General features: G+C 39.4%; 1 pseudogene; it reads right to left on the bottom strand.

Annotated features, from left to right (window-relative positions):
• Nucleotides 1-4,489: 4,489 nt before the first annotated feature.
• Nucleotides 4,490-11,471, bottom strand: part of LOC105293797 — an 84,377-nt pseudogene continuing 77,395 nt past the window's right edge.

Below are 11,471 nucleotides of genomic sequence, written 5' to 3'. Positions count from 1 at the left end.
AGGGTAGCAGTTGGGCTTGCTTTCTCTTAAGATTCTGGATCCTCTATGGTTGAAGGACCTATCTTGGGGGACTCTTCCCCCCAGTTCAGCTTCCTGCCAAGGTAGGCAAAGCCTACTTTTCTCCTAGTTTCACAACTTTGCATCTCCTATTGGATTTCTTACTATGTTCCTACTTCAGTCTTAAGGGATATCTCTTGTGCTCATTTTCAGGGCTGGAATTCTTGAAAGAAATCTACCATGTTATCAATTATTTCAATTCCCTAGTTACTCTTGGGGATTCACCCAACCAGTGGAATGGCTAACAGTAGGAAAATATCTCACATATAAGGCGGCAATAATAAATGTACAAGAGGAATATTCATTTTCTATATGCATTTCTCATATTATTATAGGATGTAAAATAGGAACCTTGAATAAAAATGAGCTCTTTGGAAAGCATACTTTTTTCCTTTAGGATGTTCCTCACTCTGTTCCTCAGTCTCACATTCATGGAATCTTAGAATGATGGATATCAATTATGATGCTTTAGATTGCAAGTACCAGAGATCAACTCTGACTTCTAAAACAAAGAAAGGACTTTCCAGCAGAGTGGAGGTTGGGAGATCATGTTTAGAAAATGATCGTGAACCAGAGAGTCAAAAAGTGGGGGAATCTGGCCATGCCACTGTTGTAGTCATTCTGCTGCTGTGAGTACATTTAACCCACCCTTGATCTTTGCTTTGCTTGCTCAGAATTCAGGTAAGTAAAAGCATCTGACAGGCTGAGCCTTGACTATGTGCCAGTGTTGCCTACCAGGATGTGGGGAAAGGAAGGAGTCTTTGTAGCTTCCTCTGTGGGAGTTTGTAGGAACCCACAAAGAGTATGCTCAAGGATACAGGTAGATATTTTTTCAAAACCAGGAAGGAGGCAGATGGGATCCTAGACTGCCATCCAAAAAAAGAAAAAAAAAAAAAAAGAGACAAAGAAGACAAAGGACTACAATAGGAAAATACATAAATAAATAAATCCTATGGCTAGTCCAACATATTAAAGTATTTCCTCAGTACTGTTATTTTAAAATCTCAATTAGTATTCTTAATGGTGTTCTCAATCTCTATAGCCTTCCCTTTTGTTTTCTTTCTTAAATACACACTTTTTAGGTTAGCAATTACCTTAATATTGTCCACATTTTATACCAAGACCATACAGTTGCTGCCAAAGTGTATAGTCAGAATTGGATTCAGAAGATTGATGCCCTTTTCAGGCTGCAGACCATCTGATTACTGGATCTCCTCTGGGCAATGAAGCTGCCTCTTTTTTTCTCCTCTCTCAATCGTCAGGCTTGCACCACAGTAATAATATTTAATAAGAGCCGCAGTAAAGCTATGCCATTCCTTCTCTGATGGTCAGAGTGGAACGCAGCTGCAAATAAAAGAGGAGTGATCGTCGTACAGATAATACAGTTGTTTTAGTTCTTTCACCTTGAGAAAGGATGTTATAGCCTGAATTTTGATTGATGCTTGTCTCTCATAGCCTACTGGAATAATACATTAGGTGTTTGGGTGAATTGTGAGGTGCATTTGATCATGTATTAAACATTTGTGAGCTATTTGCTGCTGTACATTCTGACTGGATCTTAAAAAAAAAACAGCCTTGTTAGTCCAGAATAAAGGAAACAAAGCCTTTGTGGTTTTTCCCACTCTACCTGAATCAGGTGACTCTTTTTCTGAGGATATCTAAGCATTTTGCCACATTCATTTGCCTTTTTCTCATGTTACCTGGAATAAGTGAAGATATGTAATGTAGGGGAACCTCATTTAAAAGACACTCCTACATACCGAAATCTGAATTCCCAAAGTAGAAAAATTGTGGGGAGTTTATTTACATTAGAAAATCATTTTCTTTTTGGTTTTACAAAAGAATTCACAAGAGGATTTCTTTAAATAGCAAAGTCCTTTGCTCGATTAAAAATGGATCTGAAGCTCTCTCTCAGAAACACAACTACTATGAAAACAAGCCATGTATCCTGTCAGCCAATTTTATAACTAAAGAACTGGGAATAATTCAGAAAAAAAGTCATAGAAATGTTGTGTAACTCTAGAAAGAGGATCTAAGATACCTTATTTTCATTCCTTCATGCTCCTAGAGAATAACTTCCATGGAAACAAAAACTGAGACCTTTCCAAAAACCTGGAAGATTTCTGCATTGTCATGACATAATCATAAGATCATTCTACTGTTAATGGTGACATTTTCAAACTGTGTTGCGAATAAGTTATTACATTGATGGTATGAGTTTTCTGCTTTGGAACAAAGCATTTTAGCGAGTTTGACTTCTAAAAATAAAATACATTCCAAGAAAATAATGTCTTCAGAGTCCCTAGTTTATAATGTAGGAAAAGACATTTCACTGTAACCTTCCTGGGCCTTAGTTTCCTCACCTGAAAAATAAAGATGTTTTCAATAAGTCTAGTTAACATACAAAATGAAGGTTTTGAACTAGATAATCTCTGAGGACTTTTACAGCTCCCAAATTTGCTGCCTAGCTCTTTATAAGAGTGACATAAATCTTATGATTCTCAGATTCTAGTCCCTTTCCTTTGTTTAATTCAAATTCTACATTAAGTCACTGAATGATTTAGTCTATACTTTATCTTCTCATTTTATAAATATACTTATTTAGGATTTAGAAAGCCTGTGTCCAGAGTTGTAGCTAGTTAGAGGCCTGAAGAATAGTGCAAAAGATTGTTAAGTGTACCTAGATACTGATCTTTTTCTATTTTAATGAGGAATGAAATCTTAGATTGTTACACAGTGGAGGTGCAAAAAGAATAAAGTGTAAGGGAGGAAAACTCACGGAGCCCATGGGCAAAGATTCTCCTCTGGTGAAGGTCTTGAAGCAGCTGTGGTGGTTCATCATTATCCTGAATGAGCCCTGGGTCTGGTGGGTTAAAGCAGTGGACACCAACCTTTTTGGCACCAGGGACTGGTGCTCCTATGAAAATCTAATGCTTGATGATCTGAGGTGAAGCTGAGGTGGTGATGCTAGTGCTGGGGAGTGGCTGCAAATAGAGATGAAGCTTCACTCACTCACCCGCTGCTCATTTCCTACTGTGCAGCCTGGTTCCTAACAGGCCACTGACCTGTACTGATTCGTGGTCTGGGGCTTGGGGACCCCTGGGTTAAAGTAAGATCATCTGGTTAAGAGGCACAATGAAACATGGACATGGAAGCAAGAGCCCTTAGAGAATTGTTGCTCATGTGAGCCATATGATAGTTCTGAATCCTGAAAATACCTTTTAGCCAAGTAGAGATGAATATAGAATTTTTTGCATATCATCGAACAATGACTTTTGACGCCAGCTACCCAGAGTTAGGCCAAACTTCACAGGTTAAGGGCACAGTCCTTCACAAGACTCCTCTACTTCAAACACCAGCAATAAGTTCAGGGGTTCCCAGGCTATACTCACTTATGAGCAATTGGCTACTAATTTGGGATAATTTGCTAGAATGATTCACAGAACTCAGGAAAGTGCTATACTTATGATTACCATTTTACTATAACAAAGAGGATAAAAATCAGCACCAGCCAAAAGAAAAAATGCTTAGCATGAGGTGTCTTCTCCCTGTGGAGTCAGGATACATCACTCTTCCAGCTCATTGATGGGTATCGATGTACATAGAGTATTGCCAACCAGTGAAGCTCACATGAGCTTCTGTGTCTGGAATTTTGTTGGGGCTTCATTACATAGGCATGATTGGTTGAATTATTGGCTAAAAGACTGAATTCAATCTCTAGTCCTCTCCCCCATAAGTGGGGCTGATATCAGATGACTCAAAGCCGCACCTCTCTCATCACAGGTTGGTCTTTCTGCTGTGGCCAGCCCCCATCCTGAGTCATGTCATTAGCTTACATTATTTAGGGCCCACATTGAGTGATCTTGTTAGCATAAACTATCAGGGCCCACTGAGAGTAACAAAGACACTCTTATTACTCTGGAAATTCCAAGGATTTAGAGGCTTCCTTCCAGGAACTCCAGGGCAAAGAAGTACAAATTAGTAGCTGATGGATGGTGACAGGGATGGGGAGCACGGCATAGGGAATGCAGTTAGCATTACTGTAATGGCTAGGTGGAGAGCCAGAGGAGAGAAAGAGCAATTAGGGGGATCATTTTATAAACTATATAAATGTCTAACCAACGTACTTTGTACTTGAAACTAATAAAATAAAATGAAAAAAAAATTGTTTATTATATGACATCTTGCTTTTGCTTTTCTCTGTTCTGTAGTCTAAAGAGTACAAGTTGCCAGTTCTAGCTATCTTTATCTTTCAGGAACTTCAGGACTGAATTGAGGTCATTCATTGATGGTTAACAGTATGGGCCATTTTGGATTGCTGTGCCCTTGGGCTTTGGTGTAAACTGGACTGGCTCCTCGGGAGGTACCACTCCCATCCACCCCCATCCACTGCAATAGCAGGCTCGTAGACTTATGGTTGCACATTTGCAGTTCATATCTCCGCATCTCCGCATCTCCGCATCTCCGCATCCCGCATCTCCGCATCCCGCATCTCCGCATCCCCGCATCTCCGCATCTCCGCATCTCCGGTGGTCTCGCGGATGCATCTTATGGTTAAGCCAGAGCATAGTCCCCCAAACACAACCTGGTGCCTGGCGTGATTCTCTGCAGCACTGTGAGTCTGGGAGTGGTGTGCGGTGGTGTCCGTGAGGATTGGGGTTTATTTGAAAGGCGGTATGTGCCAGCACCCACACTGATAACTCTGAGACAGGGGGCCTGTGGCAACTCGGTGTCTCACTCCAGGGCCCTCCGCCCACCCCACAGAACTCAAGAGATCTCTGGAGATCCGTGTTAATCCGAGGAGAGTAGATAGCCATGTCTTGGGCCTGATTCTCTGACCTCATCACTGCCCCTAAACTTAGCGCATCTGAGCCCATCCTATTCCTGCCCAAATATCTGGACTTGGCCTTATTTCTCCCTCCTGTCGATAGCTACAAAGTGCACCCCGAAGGCTACAGCTGAGCCCTCTTTCCTTCTTGGGAAACCCCTCATTTTACCCACCCAGAACAGCACTGGCGCCTCCTCCATGGTGTTCGCAGGAGAGGACATTTCCAGATTGAGGGGCTTGCGTGAAGGAGCCAGCTGCCCCAATGCAGGGTGCCAGAACTTGGGCTGAGTCAGAGGGAGAATGCCCTGAAGCTGTTCTTCGGCAGAAAGGAATGACTTCTGTGCCCCTCATAGCTACTGAGCCTTGCTGGAGGACAAGCAGATGCTAGGACAATGGAAGGCACGGTTTTGCGTTGCTGCAGCCTTGGACTTTGGCAGATGTAGGATCAGACGCTCCAGGAGCCTTTGTCAGAAGCTCCTGGGGGCGGGGGAGAAAGGATTTTAGGATGCCTGACTTTGACCTGGTTCCACCACACATCAGCTTGATGATCTTGGGAAAGTAACTTAATTTTTCTAAACTTAGTTTTCTCATCCATATAATGGTAGTTTCTCATGATGAAATAAATTAGTGGCTGTAATGTGCTTAGCATAGTGCGGGACACATCGGAGAAGCTTACGGTTCGCAGTGAATGGTTGCTTTTAGACTTTTGAACAGCCATTGAATATTATTAAATTTTCACCTTTTTAAAGGGCTATACCCTAAATATCTCCAGGTCAGTGGTTTTATTAGAGTTTTAGAAGTCAATCCCTTTGTCAAAAGGAAATCTTTTACAGAATCCTAATCTATGAAGCACATAAAATCTGTGCAAGCGAAGTTGAAGAGATTCTGGCTCATCTAGCAACCCTTTTAGCTCCAGGGTATTGAGACATGTTTGAGGAAATCCTTTTGAAAACTGTTCTACACTGCTGCCAATCTGGTTTCCCTCCAGCTTCTCCCCAGCCAGCTCCTGCAATAGGAGTAACAGAAGTGCCTCTGTACAGTGTCAAAGTCAGGCTATAATTTTCTTATTTCAGTTCTCTATGAGCAAAATGGAGAAGATAATGCCAGCTTTGTTATGACAGTGAATTAGATAATGTCTGTAAACTATTTTGAGCCTGCCTTTAGAGATCAGCTTTAGGGACAACGGCCCTTGCTGTCTTTAATTTCTAGCTTGCTTTTTAAATATGGTTTTCTTAACACATTAGAAAATGGGTCAAACTCTTATACTGTGTAATCTTAGGATAGGGTGGAAGCTTTTTCTAAACCAAGGGAAAAATGTGCTCTGATTGAGAAGAGAGATTTTTGAGTTAGAATTATTTAGAAAGTCTTTCAGGAAACCAGGAGAGAGAAGGCTATGTGGCAGCATCTACAGAAAGCTGTTTTTGAAGATGGGTTATAACTTGGTCATTCTGGTCTTTCTTATAATTGAATGTCTTTTGCTGAAGCCTGAGACCAACCTGTACTATAGGTTCCCTGTTCCAGTATGCCTGGTTTTACAGCGGGGCCTCATGTAATCATTCTGCTCTGCACAAATGGGAGATGAGAAGGCATGGATGTTAACAGCATGTACTCTGCGGTTAGACTTGAGGGTGGTACGTTTTCCATCACATTACCAGCGGAAAGTCTAATTTATTTGAGCATTGGAAGAATGGAAACAATAACATCTATTTCAAAGATTTGCTGTGAAGATTACATGAGATAATATATGGAAAACACAATGTCTGATACATAGTAAATGGTAATTAGAAAGCAACTATTTTAAGCATTAGTATTATTATTATTTTAATCTTTCTTATGGTGTAATTGACATAACATATTAATTTCAGAAGTATAATGTAATGATTTGATATTTGTATATATTGTAAAATGATCACCATGGGAAGTCCAGTTAACGTCCATCATCATACATAGTTACATTTTTTCCCTTCTGATGAGAACTTTAAATATGCACTCTTCTAGCTACTTTCAAATATGCAATACATTATTATTAACTGTAGTCACTAAGCTATACATTATATCCCCATGAGTTGTTCATTTTATAACTGGAAACTTGTACCTTTTGACTCTCTTCACCCTTTTGCATACCCCCAACCCCCTACCTCAGGCAGCCTCCAATCTGTTCTCTATATCCATGAGCTTGTTTTTTTGTTTTGTTTTGTTTTGGATTCCAAATATAAGTGAGATCATATGATATTTACCTTTTTCTGTCTGATTTATTTCATTTAGTATAATGTCCTCAAGGTCTATACATGTTGTTGCAAGTGGCAAGATTTTGTTTTTTTTTAATGACTGAATAATATTTCATTGTGTGTGTATATATATAATATGGATTTTCTTTATCCATACATTCATTGATGGACACTTAGATGACATCCATGTCTTGGCTATTGTAAATAATTCTGCAAATGAACATGGTGGTGAATATATCTCTTTGAATTAGTGTTTGTTTTCTTCAGATAAATATCCACCCAGAAATGGGATTGCTGGATCACATGGTAGTTCTATGAAAAATGTCTATTCAAACCTTCTGCCTTTTTTTTAATTGGATATTTTTTTCTATTAAGTGGTGGGAGTTCTTTATATATTTTGGATACTAACTCCTTATCAGATATATGATTTGCAAATACTTCCCTCCATTTAGTACGTTGTCATTTCATTTTGTTGATGTTTCCTTTGCTGTGTAGAAGCCATTTAGTTTGCTGTAGTCTCACTTGTTTACTTTTGTTTTCATTGCCTTTGCTTTTGGTGTCAAATCCAAAAAATCATTGCCAAGACTGATATTAGGGAATTTACTGCTTATGTTTTCTTCTAGGAGTTTCATGGTTTCAGGTCTTACATTCAAGTCTTTAATCCATTTTGAGTTAATTTTTGTGTATGGTTTAAGATAGTGGTCCAGTTTCATTCTTTTGCATATTGCTGTCCAGTTTTCCCAACACCGTTTATTGAAGAAACTGTTTTTTCTCTATTGTATATTCTTGGCTCATTTGTCATAAATTAATTGACTGTATATATGTGGGTTTATTTCTGGGCTTTCTATTCTGTTCCATTGATCTATGTGTCTCTTTTTATGCCAGTACCATGCTGTTTTGATTACTAGAGCTTTGTGATATAGTTTGAAATCAAGAATGTGATACATATTATTTTTAATTATAAGTTTATTTTCATGGATGCTAAATATATGTCCATTTGTATCTATGACCCTGGTCTAAAATTCTAACTTCTAAAATCATCAAGAAGTTAGAACTTGAGAGGGAATGCCCTTCCACAATTGGAAAACTTGAATGAAGCTCAAATAGATTTTGATTTGCTCAAAGATGTTCTAGGAGTCTTTGTTCTTTAAATCTTCATTAGCTGGGCCTTTGCGGTTATGTGTTTTCAAGTGGGGAACAGAACTTGTTCTGCTCCCCTCAACATGAAGTGATCACTTAAAATATTAATTCTCGTTTCAATATCCTTGGGTAATATTAGCTCTGTCTCTGCTTATTTTATCAACATCTTTTAAAACTAATCTCTTGTTTATTACCTTAAGTTGTTAACTTCAGGCAATACAATAAAAAAAAAGGAAAACTGGTTACAAAGCAAAATTGCAAATATTGACAAAACTGATGTTGCAGAACCATTGAACCAGTTATTAATTTAACAAATATTTATTGGGCACCTTCCATGTAGTAGGTACTAGGTATTGGACACTAGTTGTGTATAAGACAGATAAGAATCCAAGCCCTCATGGATCTATGCAGAACCAATGACAAATGGATCTGGCAGAGTTGAATTTGTCAGTAATCAGAAGACAAAATTAGCAAAAAAGATGACATAATAGTCATTTCTGGTAATTTTGAAACATGTCCGTAAATTGTTTGACTCTTCTCCCACAAAAGATAGAGCCTAATTCTTCACTCTTTGAAAATGGGTAGGCTTTAAAGTTTTGCATGTAAGGAATAGAATGGGGCAGAAGTGATGCTGTGTGACTTCCCAGGCTAGTCAGGGCATAAAAATTGATACAGATTCTGCCTTCTCCCTGAGAGGCCCTGAGATGCCATGGGAGAGGGGAGAGGGAATGAATATAGGAGTTTGGGCCTCCAGCTCAGGTGCCAGACATATGAATAACCAGGCTGGCAGATGATCCCAGACCCCAGAATTTGTTCCAGCTTATGACAAGTGAAATAGGGATGAGCTGTCCCCACAGTGCTGTGCTCAAATTGCTCATTTGTGAGCAAGATAGGTGTTGTTATTTAAACTCACTAAGTTTCGGATGTAATTGGTTACACAGCTCTAATAACTGGAACAATACTTCAAAAGAAAATGATATGAATATCAAAGGAAAATAGAGACCCATGAGAAAACTGAAGAAACCTTTGAATATTTTTGCAAAAGCAACCCTCTTTATGAAAAATTTTGTGAAAGTTAAACAGGAAGTGATAGATCTTAAGTTGTATTGTTATTCAACTTTTTTTGGGGGAAAATAAATGGAAAAAACCCACATTAACTTAATTTTTAAAGATGTTTAGAACCTACATTCTGTTAAATATAAGATTGAATATACATATTTTCTTACTATGTACTTTCACATTTCTAAATAAAATCCTAATCAAACCCTTCCCGCCTACCATGATTTACTCCTATAATTTGTTCTCTATTTTAAGTGGAGTCATGTTAATCCACTTTTCTCATTTATCTATTTTCTCTTGACATCTTGTAGGAGTGACAGGAAGGGGAGTGGGACTGATGAGTAGTTCAGTTTATTTTGATTGTTATGTAGTGGCTTTCCTCTGGTGAGCTATGGAGAAAATATGGAGCCCCATCTTAAAATCAACCTGAAGCATAAACGGTGAATCAGTTAAGAGGAAGAAGAGTACATGTAGAGTCATCTTATTTAGGTTATTTAGGTTCTAGGGAGGTGATAGTCTTACCAGAGGGGGCTGTAAACCTAACCAGTTCTTCCTGTAAGCTCCTAAAACAAAGGCCCTCGAATTGGTTACAAAGGCTTTGCTTTACATTAGCCTGTAACAACACAGTCCATGGTTCATCAGAACAAGCTTTAACTTTGAAAACCAAGAAGCATGAGTATCTCGGAGAGGGTGCCACACAGAGAATAAGGGATCGACTGTTTATATTTTGGAACTGAAGTGCTTAGAGTTTTTGTTTTGCAATCAGGATCCCTTAGGATGAATCTGGTGTTTTTTGTATTGATTGCCTACTGCACTAATGTAGTTAGGAAGAAGAGAGAATTTTGCAGAATGTGGCAAGGAGCAGAGGGAGAATGTATTAGATGGGTTGTGTTTCCTTGCCTCTGGGCATGGTTTGTTCCTTGAAGGTTAAAGCCAAGGGGATTCTTTATCTTCTAACATTTTCATTTAGGGCAATCAAACACCACAATTTGCAGTCTTCAGCTTTAGGGAATCTCCGACTTCAATAAAGAGGATGGTATTTTATTATCTCCTTGGGTTGTTTTTGTAACTTTGAAAAAAATCACACAAACACTTCCACTGACTGGATGACTATAACAGTGCAGAACAAACCACTCAAGTCTAGTTTCACTTAGGAAAGCAATTTTCATTGTTTGAGACACTCGTCGTAAGGATGCTACTACAAGTAAGGTTTTGGATTTCTTAGAAACCTCTTTAACTGGCCAGCATTTCCATTTTACTGGGAGAATGGAGAGGGGATGTGGCAAGTCAAAGGGACTGTTCATGGTAGACAAATGGAGGACACCAGAACCTTGTTTTTCAAGATTTTATTGGCCAGCACAAACTTCATCTACTCACTATGAGATTTTTTTTTCCCTTTGAAAAGAAATCTGCCTCTGAAATCTTGTAGAGGTAAATGTAGAAAGGTCTGCTGATGAGCCCGAATGTGGAGTCAAAGGTTTCAGTCCCAGCCACACCTCTCTGATTGCTACATGACTGTGCCACTGATCCTAGTGAGTCTCAGTTTCCACACTTCTAAAATGGGGGTAAGCAATAGCTTCCTTACAGCTATGATCAGAGGCTTGCATGAGGTGGCTCTTGTAGTGGCCTTAGACAGTACCTGGCACATAGTAGATGCTCTGTGAGTTTTAATTAGCAACTAACATGCTCCTCTGAGCCTTACCTTTCTTATCTTTATCATCACATCAGGAGGCTGTGAGGATCAGATGTGTGTGACAGAAAAACTATGAAAATAAGGCATGTGGCTATTTACTTCCATCTAGGGAGTAAGAAGGGTGTCAGTAAAAGATATAAGAGGGGGCCCCGAATAAACAGTCTTTGAGGTGATCTGCATAACAGCCAGGAGCTAGGTGGCTGGAAGAGTGAATCTTTAGGTTGTTAGGACCTGGGCTTAAGGACTAATGCTCCCATCACAAATGAGGACCCTACTCTCTATCTTTAAAGCAGAAGGGAACATTACTGTTGTTTCTCAGAAGTGGGTGTCTCGTGCTTGAGTCTGTGACAGGTTGGTAGTCCTCACCCCACCTGAATACTGGCTGGAGTGGGCTCTTATCTCCAGTTTACCTGGAGTAGTCCAGCATCAGCCAGTTCAGTGAGCCCTAAGGTGGCCAACACATCTT

Source organism: Pteropus vampyrus, unplaced genomic scaffold (genome assembly GCF_000151845.1).
Source record: "Pteropus vampyrus isolate Shadow unplaced genomic scaffold, Pvam_2.0 Scaffold77, whole genome shotgun sequence".
NCBI classification, from domain to species: domain Eukaryota; kingdom Metazoa; phylum Chordata; class Mammalia; order Chiroptera; family Pteropodidae; genus Pteropus; species Pteropus vampyrus.
Note: the sequence above shows the minus strand (reverse complement) of the source record. Positions and strands in the feature narration are given on the sequence as shown.